This window comes from Tyto alba, unplaced genomic scaffold, assembly GCF_018691265.1.
Source record: "Tyto alba isolate M040663 unplaced genomic scaffold, T.alba_DEE_v4.0 Super-Scaffold_9, whole genome shotgun sequence".
NCBI classification, from domain to species: Eukaryota; Metazoa; Chordata; class Aves; order Strigiformes; family Tytonidae; genus Tyto; species Tyto alba.
Window position 1 is genome coordinate 13,619,269 of NW_024881330.1, and position 25,388 is coordinate 13,644,656.

At 45.4% G+C, this 25,388-nt stretch overlaps 1 protein-coding gene across 6 annotated transcripts in view; it reads right to left on the bottom strand.

Moving 5' to 3' along the window:
- ZHX2 (zinc fingers and homeoboxes 2) overlaps window positions 1-25,388 on the bottom strand; it is a 77,278-nt gene that overhangs the window by 33,858 nt on the left and 18,032 nt on the right. For 4 of the 6 annotated variants that reach the window (XM_042785953.1, XM_042785952.1, XM_032999655.2 and 1 more), the window contains exon 2: window positions 8,587-8,658. The exons of the other annotated variants lie outside the window; for them this stretch is intronic. The gene's annotated coding sequence lies outside the window, so the exon portion shown is untranslated. The remainder of the gene's footprint in view (window positions 1-8,586; window positions 8,659-25,388) is intronic. 6 annotated transcript variants of the gene reach the window in all.

Sequence of the window (25,388 nt, forward strand, 5' to 3'; positions counted from 1 at the left end):
TGCAGACAGGAAACGTGCCAGATTAGTCATGACTCAGGTATAAACAATGTTGACAGTGAAAACTGAGACAACTCTGAGACCACTACTGTGCTCAGTTTGTATGTGATGCTCTACTCTAACTCCACCAACAGCAAAACTGAGACTAAACACACGTTACCTGTCCAAATATCACGGTTACATTATTGTGAAATTATTTGTGATGCAGAGCACATGATACTCACCCCCCACGGCATTTGCTGGGTTAGGAGACAGGCGCATGTTCTCCAGTACAGGAGCAGGCTCACAGGTTCAAGTGCTCCTGCTTTCAGGATATCAGTCTCCTGATTTCCAACAGTCACCCCAGTGAGTGAGCAGCCCTCTGGAAGACAACACTGCCAAAAACTACTGATAGCAGCAGAAGATAAAGGAAAGGTCTGGGACAGGTGGAGACAGGAAGCTCCAGGAAAGTTCACTGCAATTTTTGTCACTTCCAATTTCTCTCCTTTCAATTCATCTGACTCTATTCCATCCTTTGATATTCTTGCTTACAAGACAGACATGGAAATAGCAGAGTGTGTTTTAAATCAACTGGGATCAGTGAAGAAGAAAGCTAGCAAAGCCTGGGCTAGCTTTAAGTGTAGGGAGTGAGGGTTTGGGTGAGGGGAAGAGACCATGCTTGGTTACATGGGGATTTGGGGCAGATCACTGACTTGCAATACAAGGTGAGTGCATAGATCCCAAACTACCATTTAAAAAAAAAAAAAAAATGCCCTCAGGCTTCATTTTGGGGCATCCTTGTAACTACAGTATCTCTGAGCACTCACTTGGGAGAAATTAGTCCTTCACTCCCACGCAGGGCTTTTGCCAGCTTGGATCCACCCTTACCCACAGGAGTGGAAAAGTCAAACCGCTAGAGTGCATGTCGTGCCTCTCCAGACAACATGCTAGTCCCAAATTACTGTAAATTGAAAATCTATATAGCACATTACACCCATACAGTGAGGCTGAGTAGTTAAGGCTGAGCTGGGGACCCACCAGGTAAACTCTACACCAGTCTGTGTTTGCGGTGAAGTTTCCATTTCCCCTTGCAAATCACATTTCAGCTTTTCCTGTACAACTCCAGTGCACATCCACCCAAACAAAAATATAGGCTCGTCGTCTACTTTATTCCCCTCCTGACTAACCCAATTTCCCTCCTTGGGAAGTATTTTCCATGGCAGATCTGACCATCCAGACCTGCTACACATCACAGCACTTGGGAGCAATATGCATCAGGGATTCCCCAAATCACCCACCGCCAGGTCTGCTCCACTACACGGGGCTCCTGGCAGAGCCATTCCCCTCAACAGCCCACTGCTTGCCTCCTTGCCACCTCCACTCAGGGACGGCGGTGCTCCTGACTTTCCCTGCTCTCCCATCTGCTCTACTGCCCGTATTTTGGCTACTGGCCACATCTCTCTCATCCGTAACCTGGGGGGCATTTCTCTTACAGCCTAGCACACAGCCCAAGTGGGATGGCTATACTGCAGCGTTTTTCTCCCTGATTTCCAAAAATAATGAAAATTCCAGGTAGAAATCTTATTTCTCTGCCTTCTCACAATTCCCATTTCAGCTACTTAACCCCCCACCCTATAATATTCAAAAGCATCGCTGCTCAGACCCCTGCCCGTGCTAGTCATCGTCACCAAACTCTTCCCACCTCCTCCCAGGGAATGTCTCCGCAGGCTCCCCTTGGTCAGGGTGTTTGGGTCAAACCTCTCAGCCCCCCCTGCCCCTCTGCGGTTTCCTGATCGCGTTTGTTAACGTAGAGGCACTTGCCTCCTCTGCACCGCCGGCAATGCCAGCTTCATCCATCTGCTTGCCACCTGCCCCCTCGACAGTCACCGCCTGTCCCTCTGGCATGGCAGGACCTCCTGCCACCCGTCTGCAAAGCCCATCCTGGCTGCTGCCTTGCAAGCCTCATGGAGACCCATATTTCCTATGAAACCGGTCAAATTTGATTTTTGCAGTATGCTTCTGTTCCTTGCTGGTAGGAAATAGAAAGGATTCCTTCCCAGACCTCTCGGGAACTAGCAGCTGACACAGGATAGCCTTTGGATTCCTTGAGGTTGCCATCAGCTAGCAGAGGGGTTTAACAGAGATCAAAAAGCTTAGCATGCCGAGAAGTATGGGATGCAACTGGAAAGGATACTTTGAAGAACAGCCTAACATACCCATACATAGTTTGCAATATTACTGCAGCAATAATAATAACACTATAATTTTGATCGCCACAGCACACCTTCAGCATAAATGCGAAGGAAAGCCTTAGTTCTCTTCCTAGCTTGCTAAAAGAGTTTAGGCAAATCTTTTGCACCTTAGTTTACATGCCCAGGGATTGGGTTCACATCTCTTCTGTTTAATCCTGGATGCCCACCTGTGAGCAATGTGCAGCAGAGATTAGCTGTGCTGCTTTGGAAGGAGGGCCCGACACTGCGTGACCAAAGCAGTGTAATGAGTGAGGACATCCTCCAGCCTGGGACACCATTACAGACCACCTACAGAAATAGGTATAGAAGATCTCTGGTGTAGGATGGCACTTCTCTCACGCAATGTTCCCTGTATAGTTTACAGCTCAGAGTGACTTGGGAGAGATGGACAACTCTGAGGGTTACACCTGTGACCTGCCACAAACATCTGTCCTAAAGCAGGGTGAAACACCTCTGCAAACGTTTCAGTCTCTCAACTGATGCCAGAAGTGGTTAGACAGCTACTATAGAATAACTGCCTATAGACGTGGGGTGAAACACAGCTAGTCTGTCTCTCCAGGTCTGTCTTCCTGCATTTATAAGATGGAATAACAGCACCATCTCAGACTCTGGGAGAGTGAGAGGCCAAGTGCATCAATCCCAGGGACCTGGCAAGACACCACAGCAATACGTGATGGAGGGACATAGAGCCTCAGACTCCTCTGCATAAGTCAAAACACTCAGCCTTCCTTTCCCCTCAGGAAATTAAGGTGTTACCTTCCAAATAAGGCTTCAGTACAACATTAAGGAATGCGATATGAATAGAGACAAAGTGTGTGATACCAAAGTTAATCACAGAAAATAGGGGCCGGGAGGGAATCCCATGAGAGCAACACATTTATTTCATTATTATATCACAGATGACATTAAGTATCCACTGAGTCCCTCAAGGCAGAATTCTTGCATAAAAAGCATCCCCATTTACCAAGTACGATAGAACCTGCAACTGTTCTATAAATAAAAGGTATTTACAAAGAGAGCTGTTAAATATTTATTTTTCTCTGGAGACCGAGTTCTCTGTTCATTTGTCTCTGTTGCAGAATCGTTCGGTATCAGCGAGCAGAGGAGCTCACCTAAAAAAAGACTAGGAACCAGTCCAGAGCCTGATCCGGACACAGCACCAGCCTCCTCTACAAGCTGGTGAGGGAAAAGCATCCAACCTGACACAGAGGGAACATGAAGCAAACAAAATAAGGATGATCTCATCTGGCAGGCAAAGGTAGAAGGAGGAACACCAGCGACAAAGCAGCAATTAATAAATGCTATCATACTGCTCTGTCCTTACAGTGCTGGCTTGGCATTATACATTAAAGAAGTGACAACCTTCAATTGTTAAGAGTAACTGCTGATTTGCATTAATTTGCTTTGTGTCTTGGGAACAAGCATACATTTCTCACAACTAATGAATTAGTGATCTTTTGGTTTTGTCGTGTGTTTTTTGTTTTTGTTTTTTGTTGGGTTTTTTATTTTATTTTTGTGGAAGGTGACCGTTTGGGAGGGGGATAGGAAAAAACCCAACTGAAAAAACGTGGCTCTGAAATACACTTCACTGCTAACCCTTTGTAGTAGTAATTGTAATAGTTCTTACTCCAGCTTGCCAAAAGCTGAGCTTTAATTAAATATTAAAAAGCTATTTGTTAAAATAACGTTGCCATAGCAACTAGAGAAAGCTAAAATACCCCAGCATTTCTGACTCACAGCATATTAATCAACCACCAGCTATTATATAATGAGCACCCCCCCTGAAAGCGCCTGCGGGAGCCGCGGCCCCGAATGCCGGAACCCGTGGCCCCGAGCCAGGCAGCGCTCGCGGCCGGACTCTGCCCTCTGCGCGCTCCCTGCCCGCCTGGCTTGGGCACGGCCGGGCAGCTATCCGGGCTCAGCCCAGCAATCACCTGCCCAAATATTTTGGGGAAGCCGTGCTGGAGTTTTGGGGGTCAGTCCATCCCCCTGGGGACACGAAGGAGGGATGGTGCTGGGCAAGGGGAGGTTTTGGCGAGAGGTGCGAGCACGGCGGCTCCCCACACGCCCCCGGCAGCAAGGGTCTTCGGTGGCTCCTTTCCAGTGAGCCCCGACCACCCGCCTCCAGTGCTCGTCTCGCAAATGTGGTGCTCGCACCAGATCTATTTCTGCAAAAATTTTTTTTTTTTTGAAATTATTGGAATTATTTCTTGCAGCAGGTGCCTTCCTACCATCAGGCCAACTGTGCAAAACTCTGACTGAGTGGAGATTAAACCTTGCGAGGGCAAAACAGCTCTGCCACTCACCCAGAATAGCTTATTTTATAGATTAAAAAAAAACAAAAAACCAAAAAAAACCCCAACACCCTCCTCCCAATCTCATATCATCCCCAACCAAGCTGAAAAACCTCTTCTACACTCTCTGTCAACACACCATGAGGATGAAAACCTCAGCCATCCAGCAGTCAGAGCCAGCTGACCCACAGCTGCTGCCGGCACTCACTGCCAGCCCCTGGGAAGCATTTCCCTGGGGACACAGCTTGTGTTGGAGGCAGTGGGACTTCTCCCATTGCCTTCGTCCATGCTGTGGCATCCCCACATGGTCTGCAACGATGGGAACGGCTACAGGAGGGAGTCAAGCGCTTGAGGTCCACAGCAACGTTGGCTTGGGGGAAGAGGATTGGAAAGGAGAAGTGCAGTTGTGCTGCCCAGATGGAGCTGGGGGCAACCTTCCTCCCCTTCAATGACTCGATTTTGTGCTTTTAACCCCTGCTCCTCTTTTTCTTTTTCCAATGGAAAATAAATACCTAACCACGTAATTATTACCCGAAAGCAATGTGATGAATATTACAGCATTTGCATGCCAGCTTTGGTTTCCTGCTGCTTTGTTTGGGTGTCACAGGCTGTGACTATGACAACCACAAGCAGTTATTGGACTGATGTCATTTGTGACATCATGCTTAATGGAAAAGAAAAGGAAGAAGAGACACTACCAAAAATAAGAAGAATGGAACAAAACCTGCTTTCGCCTCTTCAAGCACAAACTCTTGTCTACAGAATATGGTCCCAGAGGAACACCATGTTGGGGCTCCTGGAGAGCCAGGCAGCAGCAACTCTGTCCTTACCAAAGCCCAGGCAGCACTAATCACTTGAGGTCTGCCCTCTTCCCTCCCTTCAGCTGCGGGATGAACTGCAAGTCTGCAGTCACATGGAAAAAATCCCCTCACCCCTTCCCAGATGGGAACCACCCGCACGATCCAAAGCCTAAGCCTGGCTTCCACGTTTGAGACAAAGGAAGCAGAGGAGGCTTTTGGCTAAAGCCACATCTCTCCTGACTAAGTTTCTCCTGCCCTCCAACCAACTTCTCCCCATCTCTATTCTTCAGTTATAGCAGTGTTTCTCCCCCTTTTTAAAAATAAAAAAAGTGTTGTCTCTCCAGCATTTCTGGACAGTCACCTGACTGAGCACTGGAGAAACGTGCATTAATTTTGTGAGGAGTGCACTGTTTAGAGAGGTGGCTTTTCTGGTGACAAGTACAAGGGATGGTTTTGGCCTTTGAGTGCTGCCCCACCTGGGGCCCAATCTCTCACCCCACACAAAAGCAAGGAGGCAGCACCACTGCTGCATTTTGCAAAGCCATTACCATATGTAGTGCTGGCGCTCATAGGACACACTGCTGTCAGAGCCTTCCTTTGCTTTGACAGAAAATGTTTGCAAATTCACTGCTCAAGCTCCAAGAAACAAAAAAAAAAACCCTCAACCCTGAAGCCCCTAAATCCATCTAAATCTTATCTGGTAGAGAACAACCCACTGCAACAAGTATCTCCTTTATAGTTACACATCTAGAAGCCTTGACATAAACTGGTTAATTTTTCCAAGTTACATTTCCTCAAGTTTTTCCAACACATGCAAAGTGCTTCTCTGCAACCCTAAACCACTGCTGCATCCCACGCTGCCACACCTCGCCGGGCACAGCACCTCTGGGAGCAGCTGCAGGCAAGTTTCACCTCTGGGTGCTGGGGGGTAAATGGAAAAAGGGAAATGGCAAAGAAGCCTCCTTTCCCCTGTCTTCATCAAATCTCTTGCTGAACACCTGATCCTGAAAAATCTTGCAGCACAATACTAGAAGGGGCTGCAGAGAGCAGGCATACAGGAATTGAGCTCTTCCAGCTCTGGTCTCTCCCTGAGCTTCTGAGCAGGACACAGTTTCTCAGTCAGCATCACCCCTCTGCAGACATCCATGCTCCCCAGTTCCTCACTTAGGCTTCCGTCACACAGCCAGCACACTAGGAGACAGGTAAATGGGAATTTACCTTTCACTGCTGAGCAACAACTACATCGTGCTGCAATAATTTCACAGCCATCTGAGACCATGCATGAGTTACCTGGGCAGCTTCCAAGCAGCCTGCTCTTGTTTTCCCTCTCACCTTTTTGACACAGCCATGATATATCAGTCACCCACAGACTGCATGCCACCCTCAGCATCACTGCTTTGCTTTGACTTAACACCACAGACCACATCTACCTGGGACTAGCAGTCCACCTTTGAAGAACAGGAACAGGTCCCCTTGTTTATTCCTTTTCTGGAAGCAACTACCACAGGGGTGCATTAGGACACAGATTCATTAGGACCTCAGAAATGCTTCCTGAATTTCAACACTGCCCACTTAACACAAAAACAAGCAAACTTTGCTTTTGAGGTAGGCAAAGAGCATTTCTAGCATATAGATAGACTTTGAGAGACACAATATGTACACGTGACATCTTTCTGCTGAATTTTCTTCACCTAAGTCAGTATCTACCCTTCCCATCACTCCAGAGCCAACACAACTGTAAAAAAGGAGGCCAGAGCCCAGCCTGTGCAATGCTTTGTAAGCAACTGACAAAAAATAAACCCCACAACTTGATTAGCAGGTCCTGTGTGACAGTTTAAACACCAAGGAGTTAGGAGAAAACATTTGTGATTCAAAGGGAGAGTATGAACTATGGACCTTACTGAGTGAGGATCAATACAAAACACCATTGTAATTTCTCCCAGTAACTGCACTCATTGCCAGTATCCTTCACAAAAGGCTGAAAGCAGGATTCCCTATTCAGATTTTTGCTTACCAGTTTCTGAATGCTTGCTAGGTATTTATTAATGAATTTTTACCACGTCTTTACCAAACACTGATGGACTCATTTTCTCTCCTGTTAACAAAACATAGCCCATTCTTTTTTTCAGGCTGACTTCAATTTGGGGTTTTATTCTGCTCTAGCCCAAATAGATTTGTGTTGCTGTAACAGAAAACAGGCTATAAGCCACTGAAATAAAAATGGAAACAAAACTCTGCTGATTTCCAAGTAACCATAGATTTCCATCAACACAGAACAGAGTAAAAATGGGACAGAAGTTGGGCTGATTTTAAAAAACCTCAAAAAAATCCCCTTACTCAACCCCTCTACAAAGAAAATTTACTCACAGCAAAGCAGTGAAGCCCAGAGCAACAACATCCAAATTTTAGCCCTGTTATCCAGCCTTGCACTATCTCAGATGAGCTGCTCCAAGCACACAACCAAAGCCCCAGCCAGGGTTTGTTGAGGTCAGTTTAGTACAGCCCTGGCTGGTCCACCTGGAGAGCTGCAAACCAGGCACAGCTGCTGGGAAATCACAGCCCAGACCCTTTAGCAATGCACAGAAAAGGCCATAGTGCAGCTGCTCCTTAAATATATACTTTTTACATCTATATAAAAATATATACATAAAAAAGCTCCTGACCAACCTGCTTTGGAGCAAGGGAGGGAGCTAAGCATACAGGCGTCTCCTGTGCTGTAGAAGTTCCTCCAAAGCTACTTTATCACATTAGGGAAAAGCTAAATACTGGGATAGTTTTCTGTTTTGATGACAGGGCTAGGGTTCTGTGTAGACACAAAAAAAACCAACCTCAAGGCCAAATTGTGCTCTTCTCCCCTTTCAAAAGACATAGGCTTCCTTCCCAAGGAATGCCTCACCTCAACTCTCTTGCACGACTTTGTCTTTCGATAACTGGTAAAGCTTGGAAACACCGAACAAGCTTCAGATGATGTTAATGGTCCATTCTGCTGACTATGTTCTTAGTTAAATGCATTCATGTGGTTCATATCTGCAGTGAGATAATTATTCAGCCTATGTGGTAATACAATGCTGACTTTATTTTGTGGGTGGCAATGAGGTGCCAAAGTCACACAACTGGTTCCAAAAGACTAGATTTGCTTGCTGTAAACATTTCTTAAAGTGTCTTTTGATAAAAAAAAAAAAAAAAAAAAGTCTTCCCTCTGTTTGTGCGAGCTTGGATTTCTCATTTAAGGGGAAATAGAAAAAGAAAATAAAAGCTACTCACAACACTGTATTTCTTACATCCTGGGAACCTCAGTACTTATACATCTCTGAAGGCGAGCAGAACTTCTGATACCTACAAAAGAGGGAAAAACTATGTAAGTCAGGGGAAAAAAAAAAAAAAAAAAAAGAAGCAAAAATAGCAGCCATCCTTTCCATTCTGACTGGCAATTTAGTTTTTTTGCCAGCACCCGAGAATGCCGACTGACAGGAATTGCAGCAATTCCCTTTTCCACTGACCACCACTGACAGAAGCAGAATTTGAAAGATTTGGTCCTCCAGCCCTGTTACAGTAACACGAAGAACCTTGGGGGCCTCTTGGGAAACAAAAAATCCCCATTTCTTAGGTCAAGCAGACAGTGGAGAGCACTCACACACTGATGTCCTAAGATACCGCTGCTGCGGTTCGGACTGGAAATACCCACAAAACATCTGCTCCTGCAGACACATACCAGAACAAGCTCTGTTTGGTTACTGGGAACTTCAACAAAATGCCATCAAAATTGCCTTTCTCCTCCTTAAAGTGACTCACCTGCTGTGTCCCAAAGCTAAAGCTGGCTTTCCTCACTTTTGCAGCCCCACCCCCCCCCTTTTTTTTTTTTTTTTTCCTCCCCTAAAGAAATGGGAGAGGGAGGTTTAGCTTCAGCAGCTGCAACAGCAGAACTGATAAAACATTTCCCCTTTGTCAGTGTCTGTATACACACCTGAGAAACACCATGTCTGCAGGTCTGCAAAGAATAGGCAAAGAGAAAATAAATGATCATGGGACCGCTCCGAGTAAAAGAAATACATGCAGCAAAACACCCTACTAGTCTCTCAAGAAAAGAGGCAGAAGCTTATCGATTGCTTCAGCAGCACCAAGAGCACAACCTGCAGTTTCAGCTCAAGCTGAAGTATCCGAGTTTGAAACTTCAGGCTCTTGTTATCTGGCCAGAGGTACATCAGTGGGAACCCCAAAAGAAATCACTTCGAGTCTTTTGCTCCTTCCCAGCAGGTTAGGAAGGTATTTTTTGGGCTCTTTTCAAAGGAAGATACGACTTGATTTCCTGAAAGAGTACCATGGCTACTGGCGGAGCTGGGAGGCCAGGAGCTGTTATACAACCAAAATCATTTTTTAAGAGCTTAGAATAGAAAAAGCTGCATGTTTATTCATAGATAAAAGGGAAGCTGCTTCCCGCTTTGCTCTGTCTCAGAGTAAGGCAAAAAAATGCTAGTTTCACTGAATTGTAAAAGAGAAATAAACATACGGGATAGCTGCAGATTTTGTGCTATTTACACCTCCACCCCTTTTTGGACTCAACAGGCCACCTTCTGCTGCCTTTCCTCCCTCTTTTGGGTCAAATCCTCCATTCTCCCATTGTAGGCTGCAAGTCTGGGGCCAAACTGTTTCTGTATTTAATGGGCTCAGTCCAGTTATCTTATACCAAAACTGCTATCTGAAAGCCTGCCTTTTCAGTGCTGTGCCCAACAAGCAAAAGTGACCCTATATCTTGCCAACAGAACCAAAACCACCTGTATGAATAAAGCACTTTTAAAGGACAACAAAATCACCTATAGTGCAACACAGCTCTGTCTCTTCCCTGATCTCTAACCTCTGCTTAAAAAGTTAATTAAAATAAATACATATGTATGGTGCTGTCACTTCTTGGGACTGTATAATGAGCCTCACAATTTTTGGTGCATTTCCTAAAGACCCAGCTGGTGAAGTTTCTGTGAGGATCATTGCTTTTGGAAACATAAAGCAGAAAGAAATCTCCAGGGTTATTCAATCCAGTCCCTTGCTGTTGTACTTGTATCAAACAGTCCTCTTCAGAAAGTATGCAAAAAGTTTCTACCCCTTGTGGCTATGAGAATATGATTTGGGTTTAACATAACAGCTCAGAAACAAGTTGGTAATATATGTATATACATATATATACATACATATTTCAGATCTTTTAAAAAATTTCACGGTTCTAGGAGATCTGCTACCGCTTTTGAAAGCCTGCAGTTAAGCAATAGCGAGATGAAGGAGTTGCAACCACATTTCATACAGAAACATCATTTTTTTTTTCAACAGGTAGGTAATTACTAATGAAAAGAAAACTCTTGCCCGAGTTTGTTCATCCTGGGCATCCCTGCATGGGCAGCTCTTGAGTAGCCTCCTGTGGGGACACGCTTACTCCAGGCCAGCTCAAGACAGGTGAAGCAGCTCTCCTTTGCATGAAAGCATCACTTCCCTGAAATGCATCACAACTCCAGGATTAGGCGATTTCAGACCAGACCTCCCACTCCAGGGGAGAGCATTCATGCTGTCATGTCCTCACCTACATGAGCCATGCCACATAAACACCCACAGTCACGGACAAGAGCCGGGGAGACCTGTATCTGCTGGCTCCTATGCAGTGTCCCCGTGAGTATGTGTATGAAACAGGTGACAGTGGTTTATGTGTTACCACACACAGCCTGGGTCACGGGAATTGTCTGCCTGTGTGTGTACACAGCCCACAGCACGCAGAGGATAACTCCAGCCACCCCAGCCATCCTTCATTCTCCACACACAGAGCAGGAGACTCAGATACCAGCTGCTTCATTATTCTACATGCTTTCCAAAAAAAGTAACATCTCATGGCAAAACAAAACAAAATAAACAAAAAGATTTTTTAAATACTTTTTGAAAGTATGTAACTTGATAAACACGAGCACTCTGCACAGTTTCTGCAACCCAAACACTACAGCACTAACCATCTGAAAATGGGATTAGTTTGCTTTGTTTTCTGTGACATCTCTTGCAAAAAAAAGATTGTCGAGATATCTCTAGTGAGCTAAAATGTAAATCTCGAGTTGCTGTTAGGGCAGGGAAGAGAAATAGCAGTACTTTTTAGATGCTTGACAGAAAAGTTCCTTTGAGACTTACTCAACCTACGGAAATGATCAATTTTGCAAAAGAACATTTTACAGAGAGAAATGGAGTTGGGGGCCCTGAAAACACTTGCTTTCCCCAGCTGCACTAGAAAGGAAGAAAAATAAACTCCAAACTCCTCCCGACCTCTTTTCCTGAAAGATGCCAACTCGGTGGTTTAAACCCTGTGGCCAGCTGAAAGCATTGCTGCGGAGCAGGTCATGCCAACTCTCCTCACCAGGTTTTGGTGCTTCCCCTCTGGCACTGCTGCAGACCCATCCCCATGGCCCTCCTGCGCTGGTGCCCCAAATTTGGTGGCACAGGCAATAGTTCAGGGCAAACATTCATCAAACTAATGAGCCCTGGGATGCTGCTTTCCCCTGCTGCTGGCTCAGTGAGGCAGCAATACGGTGAGGCTGGGGTGCAGGCTGGGGCACTGGCAGTCACCTGCTGTGTCCCCGCTCCTCACCCCGCAATGTTTCTATCATACAAGGCATTTATTAACTTTTCAGTCTAGCTTATACCTAGATTTCCCTAAAAACTACCATGATCAAAATTACCACCTTAGCCATCTGAATTACTACTAACACTAGACTAGAAATGCTTTCTATCGAATTAAATATGCACAGCTGTGTCGGAAATGGGGAGGTTTGTAGCCTGTAGATTGCAGACTGTTATTACAGCATGATTAGCAGATACAAGCATTCCTGAAAGTTGTCTGTCTCCACGCGCTGAAAATCCCAGTTATCCCGACGGATCTTGAGCACCCCAACTGCTCCTGGCTGCCAGGCTGGTCCTTGTTAAACACTCTCCAAACCTGGCAGACTTCAGCGAAAGGGAGTATCATGCTCATGAGCATCCTTGACTTCAACACCTTTTTATAAAGCTAATAAAATTAACCCATCCCTGCCCCCATCCCTAAGACAAACACATAAAACACAGTTCAGAGTTTCCATCAAATATCTAAATACGCAGTGAAAAATCCATTAAAACCCCCCAAATGCTCTGAGGTCTCTGTGTAAGCACATACACATTGTGGAGATGGTGATGCTCAGAGAGGCCCAGGGGTATCCTCCATACCTCTCCACCCCCAGCAGTCTTACTCCTTCCCCACCCAGCTGCCCTTCTCCAGCTTTATGAACAAAGCTAAACCAGAGACCGATTTTCACCCCACAGCAGCTGCTGCCAGCAGCCCCAGTGCTCCTCGGGAAAACCATTGGCATTGACCTGGAAAACACGGAGTAGGAGGCTGCTGCCAAGGGTCATCTTCTCCACCTCAGTAGTGTGACAACCCCTCGCACAGGGTCTTAACCCACGCTGCTCCACTGCAGGTACCTGTGAGCAGAAGCTGTCCCAGGGAGTCACTCCAAGGCCATTGCATGCTGCAGCTCTCCCGCCTTTGCTTCCCCCAGGAAAACTTCTATAAACTACAGTAATGGACCAAACCCCTCTTTGAAATGCATTCTTAATGCTACCTACTGCTTTTGGAAGTATTCAGAACCATAAAGATAAGCAAGAGCAAATAACAGCAAAATAAGAGTAAGTAAGAGCAAAAATCAAATAAGCTGTCTTGAATAAAAAAATCAAAAGATTCGGAGGTTTAGGCAGATTTTCACTGTTGCTGCAGCACTGCCACAGAAACTATTCCCCCTCTCTTAGACCTTTAGAATACTTCAGAAAATGTGCTCTCTATCAGGATGAAATGGATTTTCTTATATCCCTTCACCAGGGAGAAGGACAAGAGTGATGGTCGAGGGCAGCAGACAGCCAAGGAAGGCAGCCTGGGCAGCCACCGAGGCCACCTTCGCCTGACTGCCACTCCCAGGGGACTGCTCCAACCCCTCGGCTGCAGGCTGCTCGGGTCGAGATGTGCCTGCCCATAGTTTTACTTGAAAAGTAAAGAAGTAAAGGTAAGAAGACATGGTTTGGCTGCCAGCAGCAGCTGCAGTTAGCCTCGGCTGCAAGGTGAGGCAGGGGCTGGCGAGGGTCCTGGCCTGGCTTCCCTGGCACGGGACAGACAGATGGACAGTGACTCTCTGAGACCTCTCATTTCAGTGCTTGCTTAAAAAATATGCATACAAACAACAACATTAACCCCCATGGCCCCAGCGTGGGGGGATGATCCCCCACGTCTCTGCTGAGGTTGTCCAACCTTTGTGCACCTCACTTTCTGTTGTTACGTCTAGTATATTAGGAACCAGAGCAGTGAACCAAAATGAAAGAGAATGGGAAAGCACTGCTCAGAGTGGATTATATTTACTTTTCAACACATCCCCCAGCTGCAGATGACAGCACAGAGAAAGGTGTATCACTTTCTTTCCTATCTCCTTAACTGTTCTTAGCTTCCTTCAACAAATCAAAGTGTTTTCTTGAAGGGTGAGAAATCTGACTCGTATACTTATTTTAAATTAGTAGCAAGGGCTTTAAAGCAAGAAGAATGTTTGATCACATAAGAAAATTCAACCAGAGAAAGCGTGATGTTCTGTAGGTTTCTGGCCAACAGAATGTTCATAATTCATTTATTTGGCTCTTATTGAAGTCAGACTATTTCACATTATTCCTCTTAAACCTTGCATTTCAGACTGTCACCCTCCTGTTAGTTACCTACTTGCCCATAGTAATAAACGTGTTGGAAAACAGTTGTCAGACCCTCCTCTGCCAGAACCATGATTGATAAATGTTTTCCAACACAGCGGTTGCTACAGTAGCACTGTTGTAGGATACTTTTGCTGCCCAACATATGTACAGCAATAACTTTATTTTTAAACAATTGAGCTGCAGGCTGTTCATCTGCTAACTGATTTTCAACACCACGGGATGTCCAGTCATAGAATCATAGAATCATTTAGGTTGGAAAAGACCTTTAAGATCAATGAGTCCAACCGTTAACCTAACACTGCCAAGTCCACCAGTAAACCATGTCCCTAAGTACCACATCTACATGTCTTCTAAATACCTCCAGGGATAGTGACCACTTCCCTGGGCAGCCTGTTCCAATGCTTGACAACCCTTTTGGTGAAAAAAGTTTTCCTAATATCCAATCAAAACCTCCCCTGGTGCAACTTGAGGCCATTTGCTCTTGTCCTATCACTTGTTACTTGGGAGAAGAGACTGACACCCACCTCGCCACAACCTCCTTTCAGTAGCTGTAGAGAGTGTTAAGGTATCCCCTGAGCCTCTTTTTCTCCAGGCTAAACAATCCCAGTTCCCTCAGCCACTCCTCGTAAGATTTGCTCTCTGGACCCTTCACCATCTTTGTCCTTCTTTGGAGGTGCTTCAGCACCTCAATGTCTTTTTGTAGTGAGGGGCCCAAAACTGAACACAGTATTCATGATGCAGCCTCACCAGTGCCGAGCACAGGGGGACAATCACTTCCCTGGTCCTGCTGGCCACACTATTTCTCATACAATCCAGGCTGCCATTGGCCTTCTTGGCCACCTGGGCACACTGCTGGCTCACATTCAGCTGGCTGTCCACCAACATCCTCAGGTTCTTTTCCACCTGGCAGCTTTCCAGCTGCTCTTCCCCAAGCCTGTATTGTTGCAGTCTCTGTGTTCACATCCATCCAGGTGTCATCATTCAAGTTTGCTCAAGAGATGTGGTATGTATGTTGTACACAAGGGACAGCCAAAAATCACATACTCCTTCCTCTCTCGGCCAAATACCCAAGCTCATAACAACAGCAGTGCTATAGAGGAAAAGACCAACAGAGAGAGACAGAACTGAAGTGAACACAATACAGAAACATGCTAACTCACATCAGTCCCCATGGTCTAAATGTATGTGCCACTTTGGAAAGGATGGGGGTCATCATTCGAGACTGCCTATAAGACGTATCACGCCGGCAGCTAAGGGCAAGTGATGCGAGCAGCAGCCCATTGGTACAACTTCATGGGTGCACAATGCTATTTAACTTAGACCGCAGCCAGAAGCATCATTAGCTATTTCCACTACTTAGATCCGCTGTCAGAGTGACACAGTTTAAAGCCTCCCAGCGCTGTTCTTAGGTTTGGTCTGGTCTCTCCAGTTTGAGCCTGATTTCCTCACCACATAACACAGCCCCAAAACACTTTTCTCCTGCTCTTAATTCATTCCCTCTTTTGTTTCCTTCAACCCCCAAGCTGAGAAGAAAAAAAAAAAAAAAAAAAAAAAAAAAGACCAATCAAGGCCAGCCAGTGACTACATTTTGCTGTTATAAAAATAAATACAAGAGGAAGGGGTTTCCTTTATCCGGCTGTTTAGACCATTCCTACTTTTGGCTGTAAGCACCGACGTGTTTGCAAATTCCTGCCAAACACAGCAGCCGTCTGTGCAAAAGTGGTACAAGAAACGAAATGAGCACAGGGTGTAAATATAAAGCTAGAAATCAGTGAGTTCCTTTCAAATATTTGTGCTTGTGCTTCATCCGCTTGTGAAGACCAGCACTGTTAGGTGTTACTGAGTCTCTTATTTTCAGTAAGACCACCCATGTGTCTATATCTGGAAAGTTAAGTGAGATGCACCTGGGTCAGCAGCCCACACATTTGTGCCAGGTGACCTATTTTCAGCTGCAAGTAATCAAGGAGTCACACAGAGACCACAGGAAAGGTTGCCCGGAGTCCCCTACACGTTGCTATATGGTCCCATTTGGTGCTGAGTTTCAGCTGCTCTCCTCGCTGCAAATTCCTGGCACAGCCTTTTTGAGGGGAGCATCTCCCGGGGCTCGTGCCTGCCTGCTGCCCTTGCTCCCTGGCTGCACGGCCCCAGCGCCGGCACTTCGGTCCCCTCCACGGTCCAGTACCGACAGCTCACACAAATGCTGCTGAAAAAGGAAAGTCTGCATACATCAACCACTGAAAAACAGCGTCCGACCCCCAGGACTCGAAAGGCTTGTAGAAATCCCCACAAAGCAGTTGCTTTTGTGGCCTTTTTTCCCTCTCCTGGGGATAGCCAGAGCAGCCTGGGCACTGTGTCTGCTTATTCTGTTAAAGAACCAGTAACTTTGGGCCTATCCTTCCCCTCTGGCTAGATTTTTTTTGTTTGTTTGTTTTTTTCTTTTTAAGGCAGAGAATACAAAGGGATGGATCAAAACTTTCTCCTTACAGCTTGCCAGTCTTGAGGTCCCACAAATCTGTCCAATCAATTTATCACCTTCACTGTGGCAATGCCTGCATTGAACACTGATTTGTTATGCCTCCAGGTCCACAGCCCTAAACAGCCTGGGATGTTTTTGGAAGCCAAAGCAATATAGGTTCAGACACTGAATGTCTGATTCCTGCAGATCTAAGTGCTGTATTTGAATCAAATTAAGATTCTGATTCTACTTATATTGGAATGCATCTGTAGCAGCAGATGCTTTTTACAGCTTTCTACCCGATTCAGGATTCAGGGCATAATTACATTTCTCAGAGGGATTCCTGCTACTATTTGGATACACCTTTGCCACTCACTCTGGTAGGAGCAGATTTGAACCAAGGAAGATAAAGTGCAATTCACATCTAACTGTGAAAAGCTGTTCAGGAGAAATGCACTTTCACCCTTTAAAAATCAGACAAAACCAGATTTCATACAAAATTTATCCTATCCTTCCACATAACCAGCAACATGACATTAATTTCTTCCATCTCACAATATATATAATGAGAGGAAAAAAAAAAAAGCTACACGTGCACACCCCTTTCTCCAGTGCTCCTTGTTATTCTCCCAGAACAATTCTTCAAAGCTTCCGAGATCACTGTATGTTACCTCGTTTTTGAAGGATCAGATACATTGCATCAAAAAGCATGCAGGAAAAGTTCTAGGGCATGAAACCAATTTTTGCACACTTTTATCTGGGTCAGCTTTTCTATTGATTCTGCAAATACCATATCATTTTTTTTAAAGCTAAGGGTATTTTAGTTTAAAAAGAAGAAAAAGAGAACATCAGAACTTAAGTCAAACATCCATCTGAGCCAAGGATTAGTTTTGCTGGGTGACTCCAAATCAAAAAGATAGATTTTTTTTTTTAATAATAAAGTCTAACTAATAGTGAAAGAACATTTGGATTGATTTCTAAATTCAGTAGATGCCCTCTTCCCATACTACTTCTATTTTTATTAAATACTATTTAATGTCTTTGCTGTTATGTGTATAGAACTTAGCTGACAACGTATAGGAAAGCTAACATGAGACAAACACATTAAAAACACTCACACACACGTTTTACTATTAATTCATCCCTCTCTTTCTCTGTCCTTCTGCCAAGTTTTCCTCCATGATTATGAACTATTTGGCACAGCTTCCAGCTCTGCTTTATGTTGTTTCATCAACCCCAAAGTGTGTCTTGAGGCACCCTGAAATAGAAATAAGTAGGAACTGGCCTCGGGTGACAAAAGACCGGATTCTGTCTTAGAAGGAGGTGACTTGCTACAGCCATATTGAAGGTCTCAAATCAACTTCATCTGTACACACAGGTGGGAAATGGAGAAAGCACACACTTCTGCCAACAGGTCACAGTTTGTAGTAGGAACAACTCAGAAAACTTGCTTGCAACTCCAGATGACAGCAGAAAAAAAAAAAAAAACATAAAGTAGTTGGGAATTTTAATTAACTTCTGGTGAAAACAAAGAGCTAATGAACTGGCTTTCCAGTGTTTTTCCAGGATGGAGTCCTTTCACTTCTGAGAGATGCTTTTTGCCTATTTTGGTGGTGCTGTGACGTTAGTAATAACAACACATTGCCCGAGAGCCTGAGTAGCAAGCGTGCTTTTGCTGGAAGATGGGTGCCCACTTTGGCAAGGCCTTGTTTCACAGGGACCCGGGCACATGGCAAGGAGGGCCATTTGCATGCATGCTTCCAAGTCAGGGCTCAAGAGCGGTCTGACTAAGCCAAGCATTTTTTTCCTGGCTCTGGGACTCCCATTTGGCACACTCAAGATCCGGAGGATTGTCAGGATGGATCCCTCAGCCTTTTTATATTCCATCTCCGCAGTCTGGAGAGCTGGGATGGAAAAATGAGTAATCATTTACACCACGCCAGTTGTGTAACACAAAAAACCCCTCAGCCTAACAGCTTAATGATTTCTGATATGCAAATGATTAAACATCAACATTTTCTTACCACCATTTTACCCTATTAAGCCTTATCTTCATTAGGGACACCATGCCAGTCCTGCACTAGGTTGCCTCCAGCGCTGCATGTCTATAACCAAAGAGCCACAGACAAGTGAGCTGCCCTTACCCCGGCAGGGCCAGAGGTCCAAGGGCCCAAGGGTGACCCTTCTTCCAGCATGTCATCATGCCAGACTCCATTCACAGCTGAAATACAGTTCTTAATATACTACTAGTTGCAAGAATTATTGTTGTATTACACTCTGACTTCTCTCTTCCCCCATGCATTAACTGGTTGCTTGGAGCTTTGCAACCTTTCGAAGAAAATGCCTTGAGAAATAAGACTGGGGAGGCTCACATTAAATAGGGAAATGAAAACGCATTGCTAGCTACCCTGAAAAACTAGGCCAGGCTTCTCTAGACCAAATCTCCAGGTATCTCTAAGGCAGTAACAGTTGGCACGATTCTTAAAATACGCACAGGCTGATTAAAGGCTGGCATACAGCGCTCACCACACTAAAAGCATTAGCAGTGAATTTTAAAACAAGACACTATGATTTTTGAAAGAAACCTTCTCCAAACACAGGGCTGGTTGATGAATGCCCCCCTGGCTTGCTGTCCCACCTCAAAACACACCAAGAGGTCATGTTGGGAAAGCCAGAGGTACCAAACTTGGTACCAGCAGAGGTACCACTACCTCGGATGTTGGTCCAAATTCAAACCAGTGGCTGTTTCAGCACTGAAGTGGGGTGGCAAACTCCAACCTTCCAGGGCTCCTGCCCACCTGCTGCCATAGTGCTCCTTCCCCAGGAACTGGGCTGTGGTGCTGGCCTTGCTGGGAGATGCAGCACAGATGGCAGAGGGGGAAACTGGAGGGCTGAGCAGGGACAACTGGCCGATGGACCTTACTGCCAGAAGAGGCAACTGCAGAGCAGATTTTAACACAAACACATAACCTATCCTAACAGGACACTTTCCCCAGAGGGAAAGTTTTTTCACTGTGTACCACATCCCAGGCCCTTTCCTTCATCTGCTTCCCTCATGCTGAAAAACCTTCGTTAGCAGAGAGGAGCTGAGCTCTGCCTGCCCTCCTTGCTCTTGTTAGTGACTGTAAAAAGCAGGACTGAGTAACCAGCAAGTACCTTCCCCTCCTCTCCTTCACACCAAGGAGTTTTCCTTTCCTTCAGCTGCCTTCCCCACCTTCCTATCAAGTACTGGAGCACCCCGCACTGTAATGAATTTAATATGGGAAGTGTTTTCATCCTCTTATTATGGATGAGGTAAAGCAAGACTGATAGTTTGGATTTATTTATGTTACTTCAGTTTAAAGAGCCAACAAGAAGAGGTGCTATGCTGGACCTTGTTCTCACCAAGGAGGGGTTGGTGGGGAGTGTGAAGCTCAGGGCAGCCTTGGCTGCAGTGACCATGAAATGGTGGAGTTCAAAATCCTTAGGACATTGAGGAGGCACAGAGCAAGCTTGCTACCCTGGACTTCAGGAAAGCAGACTTGGCCTCTTCAGGGATCTGATTGGTAGAGTACCAGGGGATAAAGCCCTAGAGGGAAGAAGGGTCCAAGAAAGCTTGTTAATATTAAAGGATCATCTCCTTCAATCTCAGGAGTGATGCATTCCAACAAAGAGGAAGTCAGGTAAGAATACCAGGAGGCCTACATAGATGAACAAGGAGCCCCTGGACAAACTCAAACACAAAAAGGAAGCCTACAGAGGGTGGAAGCAAGGACAGGTAACCTGAAATGAATACAGAGAAACTGTCTGAGCAGCCAGGGATCAGGTTAGGAAGGCCAAAGCCCCGGTAGAATTAAATCTGGCCAAGGACGTTAAGGGCAACAAGAAAAGCTGCTACAGGTACACTGGTGATATTAGGAAGACTAGAGCAAATGTAGGCCTCTTCTGGAAGGAAATGGAAGACCTGGTTACCTGGGATATGGAGAAGGCAGTCCGTGGAACCTGATGAGATGCATCCATGGGTCCTGAGGGAACTGGTGGATGAAGTGGCTAAGCCACTATCCATCATATTTGAGAAGTCATGACAGCCTGGTGACGTTCCTACTGACTGGAAAAGGGGAAACATAACTCCCATTTTTAAAAATGAAAAAGAAGAAGACCTGAGGAACTGCTGGCCAGTCAGTCTCACCTCTGTGCCAAGCAAGACCATGGTGTGAATCCTCCTGGAAACTATGCTAGGAAACATGGAAAATAAGGAGATGATTGGTGACAGCCAACATGGCTCCACTAAGGGCCAATCCTGCCTGACAAATCTGATGGCCTTCTTCAACAGGGTTACAGCACTGATGGATAAGGGAAGAGAACTGACATCATCTACCTGGACCAATGCAAAGCTTTTGACACTGTCCTTCATGACATCCTTGTCTCTACATTGGAGAGACATGGATTTGATGGATGGACCACTCGGTGGATGAGGAATTGGCTGAATGGTCACACTCAAAGAGTTGCAGTCAACAGCTTGGTGTCCAAGAGGAAAGCAGTGACAAGTGGTGTTCCTCAGGGGTTGGTGTTGGGACCAGCACTGTTTAACATCTTTGTGACATGGACAGTGGGCTCAAATGCACCCTCAGCAAGTTTGCTGACAACACCAATCTGTGTGGTGTGGTGACACACTGGAGGGAAGGGATGCCATCCAGAGGGACCTGGACAGGCTGGAGAGGTGGGCCTGTGCAATCCTCATGAAGTTCAATAAGGGCAAGTGCAAGGTCCTGCACATGGGTAAGGGCAATCCCAAGCACAGATACAGGCTGGGTGATGAGTGGATTGAGAGCAGCCCTGTGGAGAGGGATTTGGGGTATTAGTGGATGGAAAACAGTCTGACTATGACCCATCAATGTGCACTCAGAGCCCAGAAAGCCAACTGTCTCCTGGGCTGCATCAAGAGAAGTGTGGCCAGCAGGACGAGGGAGGGGATTCTCCCCCTCTACTCTGCTCTCATGAGACCCCACCTGCAGTGCTGTGTCCAGCTCTGGGGCCCTCAATATAAGAAGGACATGGATCTGTTGGGAGCAGCTCCAGACGAGGCCGTGAAGATGATCAGGGGGCTGGAGCACCTCCCCTGTGAGGACAGGCTGAGAGAGTTGGGGTTGTTCAGCCTGGAGAAGAGAAGGCTCCAGGGAGACCTTATAGTGGCCTTCTAGTACTTAAAGGGGGCTACAGGAAAGATGAGGAGGGACTCTTTATCAGGGAATGCAGTGATAGCATGAGGGTTAATGTTTTTAAACTGAAAGAAGGCAGATTTAGATCAGATATATGGAAGAAATTCTTTCCTGTGAGAGTGGCGAGACAGTGGCCCAGGAGGCCCAGAGGAGCTGTGGCTGCCCCCTCCCTGGAAGGGTTCAAGGCCAGGTTGGACGGGGCTTTGAGCAACCTGGTCTGGTGGGAGGTGTCCCTGCCCATGGCAAGGCGGGTAGAACTAGATCTTTGGGTCCCTTCCAACCCAAACCATTCTATGAATCTGTGATTCTATGATTCTATGAAATTATGGCAGCAGCTTTGCAAAACTGCAGCTCTTGTTTTGTTGTGCCCATTACTTGACTGAGACCACCATGTCCCAGCAGTGCAAAGTGCTGCCTGGCCATGACCCCCAGCAGGTCCCAGCTGCCCCCGGGGGCAGCGTATCACCCCTGCAATCACCAGTGGCTGCCACTTCTGTACGGGGCTGAAGGCTGTGGCGCTGCAATGCCCGTGGTAGCGGGGTGGGCTCCAGCTCCCATCACCACTGGGTCACCCTGTACTGTGCTCACCCCACACCCTCAGACATGTGTTTCAACCTGCTTACTAACACTTCCTAATTTAAATATTTAGGCCACTTTGCAACAAACATAGATGCCTTCATGCCTGAGCTCTTGCACGTGGACTTCAATCAACAGGTTTCTGGCTACCCATCCTATGACAGGTCATAATATGTGGGGCAGTTTATTCTCTTTGACAGAGCTATCAGGCAAATGGGTTAATGTATGAATGTGCTGAACCTGAATGTACTCTCTCAAACTGGAGTCAGAAACGACTACAGGCAAATATAGTCAGAGGTCACCAGAGAAAGCAACTGGTAATGCTCAGATTTATACAGAATTATAGAATATTTCGGGTTGGAAGGGACCTCTAAGGGTCATCTAGTCCAACCCCAAACATACATACAACCTCTCAGGAAAGGAAACTGCAGCTTTGAATTATCTAGTGCAGAGCAAGTTAAGTAAACACCTTTAAATAAAGCTCAGCAACCCTCTAAATCCAGGCAGGGTAGTTACGGCTCTCTTTAGCCTGTCCTTTGCGTATCTTCAAAGCAGTCTGTGAAATGAGTCATAACTTTGCCACTCAATTTCTTTTCTTTGTGACACTTTATGACAACTTCCGAATAACTGGGAAGCAGCACAGCAACATCAACCAGAACATCCTCCACTTCCCAAAGGCAAACTGCTCAGCTTGGATTTAATTTGTATATGTATGCTTTCATTTTCCAGGTTAATGTGTGGTCTAAGCAAAAACCTCAGCCAGAGTCTCCACCGCCTCCATCCAAACTCAGCCACGAGCTCTCATGTATCCCACTGAAACAGCCCACCTGGGCCCTGAAATCCCTTTTTTAGAGCACTTTGCCCTATAAGGAACTCAGAAATGCTCCATTCAAAGATGAACAGTGCTCAGAAATTTTATTCTTGATAGAAGCTGTATTTAAAATGTTTTTCTACTGTCCTCAGTGGAGTTTCACATTTTGCATGTGTGACAAAGCAGACATCATCTGCAAGAAGTTATAAATCCTGACTGCCCAAAACTACCCTAAATCTAGAGCTTCCATGGACCAAATTTGATCCCTAGAATCAAGATGCTCAAATCTCCTCTGCTGATAAAATAAGGCAGAATTTGGTCCTGGAAGCTTAACGTTGCTCCTCAGTTTGCAGCACAGCCTAAGCAGAAATCTGTCAAGTTTCTAGTCTGCACCTCAAATAGCCTTGTCAAGTCATACAATCTGCACGAAGCAGCCAAGGCAGGGTTTTATTGTCAGGGAATGTAAACAAATAACAGGCAGTGCTGCTCATCTATCTTAGGTTGGTGCATATAATTTTAATTAAAGCATTTATGTAAATACAGATGCAAATTAGGTTCAGTATAGCATCTGGCAAATTACTATCAGAGCCCTGAGGCTACTGGAAAATTATCAGCATGAGCTTTCATGATATGAAGGTACCAAATCCAGTCTTGGTCCAGACACTGAGTACTTTATTTGGCTTAAATTGGCAGTAAACCACCATATTGGTACATATATAAGTTAAATAGTCTTCCATTTGGAAAAGAGCTCTTAGGAGGTAAACCAACATCATTAAAATCTGTCCTTTACATAGCCTATGTCTAGAAAGGAAAAAAAAAAAAACCTTCTGCATTTCTGCAACACCTATCAAAGGAACTCAAAGCGCCTCTGAAATGTTAATTAATCCATACTCTCCCCAAGGGAGATCTATTTTAAAGATGGTTATACGGAGTCTGCATTCACCTCTCATTTGACAAAGACTCACAGGAGGGAAAGCCACAGAGATCGAATCTGGACCTAGGAGTCTTGATTCCCTGCTCCTCCACTTTCTCATCACAAGACCTCCCTCCCCAAAAATCACAAGAACTTGCTCACACCAAAGAGGTGCGAACCTCTTTGGCCTAGATATCACTCCCTCAAAGTAGTGTTAACTTCAAAACCTTGTTAAAACTGCAAAGGCAATTACATGACAAGAAAAATAAGGGGAAAGAAATCACAAGGGGAGGAAAAAACCAAAACAAAACAAGTTTTGAAAATGCTGAAAGGATCTTATATTTGGAAAATAAAAAGGTATGTCCAAGATAATGTTCACAGCAATATCAGCATCAACTTCTGCTGATTATTTATTCCCTCAAGGTGCACTTCCATCTTTAGGGTCTTGCCAGTGGTGATCAATTCCCCTTCTGCCAGAACCCTCCATTAAGACCAACACTTGGAAAGAGGCAATAGCTCGTAAGGCTTAAGAGCACACTTAACTTGATCAACATCAATGATGCTTAAGCACATGATTAACATTTTCCCTGATATACCCTTGCAAATTTCCCAGGATATGAATTTTCCATTGGCACTGAATGAAGTGAAATCACATTTCCAATTTATTCAGAATGGATGCAGAAGCTGACTGGAAACAATTGTTATTACTGGTGACAAAGAACAGGAAAAGGGAATGCAGTAAGGTTTGGAGTCACACAGGTACATTAACAGTGTGACAAAATGTGACACATGCATGACATATGATTAGTATGATAACATTGTTTGGAAGACATGTATAACCAGCATTTTGTAAGCATACGGTCATATACTGGCCCCTTCCTGTGCTCAAAATTAAAAACAAAACAGAGGGACAGGAGCTAAAGGCATCAAGCCACAGACTGGCCTGTTTGCATTCCTTTGCCCTGATATCAGTTATAATGACTGCACATTCATTTAAATGCTATGCTTATTGACTTGTTTATTTGTCTTTACCATTTTGCTTCTGTAAAAAACCCCAATAAACAGGTAAAAATAGCAAGAGTTCTTTTTGAACACTGGGACAGCAGTGTGAATTTCTACAGTAATGGTGAGTTCTTGGCTGCGGGGAGAGCGTGGAAGATGGGGAACGGGGAATGGAGATGTAACTAAGGACATTATACTGAGGTCCCATCTCCTGCAATCTATTGGAACAGGCTAAACATGACAGCTTCATGCCCTGGGAAGCTGGGCAGCCCTGCTCTCCATGGCTATGAAGAGAACTGGCATATAGGAAATTTACTGTAGAGCAGTTACATTTCAGGCTCAGCTCCTCCATAGCGTGCTTTCATCCTGACT